Genomic DNA, 4,573 nt, shown 5'->3' on the forward strand with positions numbered 1-4,573 from the left:
CCCGCCGCTCGCCGCCCCGTGCCACGGCTTCGCGCCTCCCGCTGCCGCCGGTCAGCTTTGCCGGCGCGTCGCCTCCTCGCCGGAGCAGGAACTCCCCCCCGCGCCGGCCCGCCTCCGCTCCGCCTCGCCCGGAGCCACGCCGCGCCCGGATGGCGTCGTCCTTCGCGGCGCCGTCGTCTCCCTCGCTGGATCCGGCCTCCTCGCTCCTCGCCGGACTTCCTCCATGTCGCCGGAGCACCGCCGGAGCTCGCCGGAGTTCATCTCCGGTCGGATCCGGAGAAGATGGACGAGATCCACCAGGAGTTGAACCAAACGGGGTCCCCGCGTCCCGGATATCTCCGTCCCGAGTTGACTTTTCGGAGGGTATATTTTCACCAAGTCCACAGATCTGTGTAATTTTCATGCCATGTTCGTCATGCCGTATCTCTGCATCCATAGCTCCGTTTCGTGCGTGTAATATGTAAAATTGTTCGCCTCAACGAGTACATAATTTCATTCCATTGCATCATATTCATTTCAGGTCATATAGATGCCTGAATCATCGTTGTAAGAGTGCTTCATGATGTTTTCTGCTGTCTGTTATCAGAACGAGCTCTTTTGTCATTTTTGCCATGATTGATGTGTGCATCCTATGAGGATGATGTATTCATGTGTTTTGAACTATGCCATGCCATCTTTACAGGGATGTTTACCATGTATTTTTGTGATCAATGTGGTGACTAGCACAAGCATGCAAACTAGGCATCGTGATATTGCTGATTTTAGTCCCTGTTCTGCTGTTATTTTAATGCCATGTAAACATGTTGCTACAGAGAGATCCATGCATATTTTGAGATACTTCAGTAAGGGTGTTTTGAACATGTGGTTATTGTCTATCCATTCATTTCCTTGGTTGCAATTATGGAGTAGTCTAGCATGTCATTTGAGTGCTCTACTTTTGCTTCAAAATGTTTCCGGGCAGATTGTTTACATGTTATTCAATTTTGCCGAGGTTGTTGTAGTTGATCCTTGCATGCTATAGACTTGTTCTTGCCTTGGTTTGTTTCACAAACATGTCTTCTTGATGATGCTATGCTTATCTTGTCATGCAATGACTTGTGGTGAGTGAATCGAGCTTGTTAAGTAGTGTACATGATGTTGCTGTTTTGCTAGGCTGAATCTGTTATTTCACGATGCTATATAAACATGTTGCTACTAATCATTCTATGCATAATCTCGAGATGCTCTATAAACATGTTTTGATCTGCATGTCATCCTCTAACCATCCATGCCCCTGGTAGCATTTATAGCTTGATGTAGCTTGTTCTTATCTTGCTTCAAAGTTGCTTCATAATGTTGCTGTCAGCCTGTTAACATTAAGTTCAGTTGTTACCATGTGTTTTCCTAGTGTTTCATGCACCCTATGGACTTGCTATTGCCATGCTTAGCTTCAAAAACATGTCTTCTTACTGTTGGTTGCCTTGCCATGCTATATATTGCTCTGTGGTGAGTGGCACAAGCTCATCTACATGCCTTAATAATTTTGTTTCTGCCATGTTTGAATCTGTAATATAACTTGCTATGTTTACGTGGGCGCCATCATATTTTCTGATCCTTTTTGGCTTATGGTCAGTAAAGGAGTTTTGATCTATGCATTTAGTAGATTCATTCCATGCCTTTGTTTGCCATGATAAGTTCCTGTAACATGTTGTTTGATAGCTCTAAACATTGCATCGTGATGTTATTTTCTGCAAAGTCTGAAATTGTTATAATTTGCAATCTTACCATGTGTGTTTGAGCATGTTCTAGTGATTTCTAGAGATAGCTCAGTGTTCATGCTTTGTTGTACTTTACCTGCACATCATGCCCATGCCTTTTGTTATTATGTTGGGGTGCTGTAGCATGTTGTTTTGATGCCTAGTTGCTGTTTTGCACAGATTGTTGCTATAACTTGTATAGTGTGCATGTGTTGAACCGTTGCTCCGTTTTGAGTGTGCTCTATATGAAACTTGCTTAGAATTGCATGTAGTTTCATATTATCATGTTGCATCCTTGTTTTGAGGTGTTTGCTTGATGTTTGGGTGCATTTTGCATCAATGCCATGTTTAACTTGTTTTGCTCATATCTTCTAGGCCGTAACTCCGAACTAAATGAACTTTATATGTAACTTGACTAGAATCTCGTGTAGATCATCTTTGTGCATCTTAACTTGCTGTTTAACAACTTGAACATAAGGTTTATTCATATCTGGACCAATTTATAAATATGCATATGAGGACTTACCGGAATTGTTATATGTTGTTCCCGGCCTCATTTAAACTTGCCTTGATGTGTTGCTCTTGTTTGCATCATCTCTTGCCATGAGTAGCTTCATGTAGCCTTCTCATGCATCATGCTTGTTTGTGCATCATGCCTTGTTCATGTGTGGTGTGTTTACTATATTGTGTGCTTCTTCTTGTTAGTTCCTGTTTCGTTGCGATCGTGAGGATTCGTTCGTCTACGCTTGGTTCAGCTTCATCCGTTCATCTTATTCATGGACTCGTTCTTCTTCCTTGTGGGATTTCAGGCAAGATGACCATTTCCCTGGATCTCACTACTATCATTGCTATGCTGGTTGTTTCGTTCTATCGCTATGCTGCGTTACCTATCTTTTGCTCCTCAAGCCTCCCATATTGCCATGAACCTCTAACCTTTGACACCTTTCCTATGCAAACCGTTGTTTGGCTATGTTACCGCTTTGCTCAACCCTCTTATAGAATTGCTAGTTGCAGGTGAAGTTGAAGATTTCTCCATGGTGGACAGTATTTTGGTTGGGATATCACAATATCTATTATATTATTATTGCATCTATATACTTGGTAAAGGGTGGAAGGCTCGGCCTTTTGCCTGGTGTTTTGTTCCACTCTTACCGCCCTACTTTCCGTCATACCGGTGTTATGTTCCCGGATTTTGCGTTCCTTACGCGGTCGGGTGATTTATGGGACCCCCTCGACAGTTCGCTTTGAATAAAACTCCTCCAGCAAGGCCCAACCTTGGTTTTACCATTTGCCTCAGCACCACCTACCTTTTCCCTTGGGAGTCGCTCTCTCGAGGGTCATCTTTATTATAGCCCCCCCGGGCCAGTACTTGTCTAAGTGTTGGTCCGAACCAGAGCCACTTGCAACGCCACCTCGGGGAAACTTGAGGGTTGGTTTTAGTTGTACGTAGTGTTCATCCGGTGTTGCCCTGAGAACGAGATATGTGCAGCTCCTATCGGGATTGTCGACGCATCGGGCGGTCTTGCTGGTCTTGTTTTGTCGAAATGTCGTGTAAACCGAGATTCTGAGTCTGATCGGGTCTTCCTGGGAGAAGGTCTATTCCTTCGTTGAGCGCGAGAGCTTGTCATGGGCTAAGTTGGGACACCCCTCCAGGGTATAATCTTTCGAAAGTCGTGCCTACGGTTATAGGCAGATGGGAATTTGTTAATGTCCGGTTGTTAACAACTTGACACCAGATTCGAATTAAAACGCATCAACCGTGTGTGTAGCCATGATGGTCTCTTTTCGGCGGAGTCCGGGAAGTGAACACGGTTTCTGGGTTATGTTTGACGTAGGTAGGAGTTCAGGATCACTTCTTGATCATTGCTAGTTGACGACCGTTCCGCTTGCTCTCTTCTCGCTCTTATTTGCGTATGTTAGCCACCATATATGCTTAGTCGCTGCTGCAGCCTCACCATTTTACCCCTTCCTTTCCCTTTAAGCTTTGCTAGTCTTGATACCCATGGTAATGGGATTGCTGAGTCCTCGTGGCTCATAGATTACTACAACAACAGTTGTAGGTACAGGTTATGCGATGATCATGACGCGAGAGCGATGCTTGCTTGCGTTGAGTTCTTCTTCTGCTTCTTCGATCAGGGGATAGGTTCCAGGTCGGCAGCCTGGGCTAGCAGGGTGGATGTCATTTGAGTTTCTGTTTGTGTTTCATCCATAGTCGGATGATGCTCTTATGTATGATGATGTTGTATTGGTGTGGCATTGTATGCCTCTTGTATGTATCCCCATCTATTATCTAATGTTGATGTAATGATATCCACCTTGCAGAAGTGTTCCAATATGCGGGTCTATCCTTGGTGGGACCTTCGAGTTCCTTTTGGATAGGGTCGCATATTGGGTGTGATAAGTTGGTATCAGAGCCTCGACCGACCTTAGGAGCCCCCCTTGATTGATCCTGTAGTTTGGCCGATGTTGAGTCTAGAAGAAAACTGTTTTCAGAGTCTAGTTATATCATAGAGTAGGAATTCTTTTTACTCCTCAGCCCCTTCTTCGCTCTGGTAAGGAATCTTGACGTAGGTGTTTTGAATTACTTCTCTTCTCCTTCAAATTTTCTTTAGGTTCACGCAGTTGGTTTTCCGATCGTTGTTCCTCAGCTCTTTTCATCCGGTGCATTTCTCGTCAAGTTGACTCGACCCTCTTCATCTTTGAGTTCAATTCTCATTTATTTTCTTTCCCACCCGCCCTCCCGGTTCTTCTTCTCAGAGCCTGAGTCCATAATCGAGTATCCATCCTACTCGTGCGAAGTCTTTGCTTTCTTTCCTCAATGATTTCAACCGGTGCTT

Source organism: Triticum aestivum, chromosome 5B, assembly GCF_018294505.1.
Source record: "Triticum aestivum cultivar Chinese Spring chromosome 5B, IWGSC CS RefSeq v2.1, whole genome shotgun sequence".
Lineage (NCBI taxonomy): Eukaryota > Viridiplantae > Streptophyta > Magnoliopsida > Poales > Poaceae > Triticum > Triticum aestivum.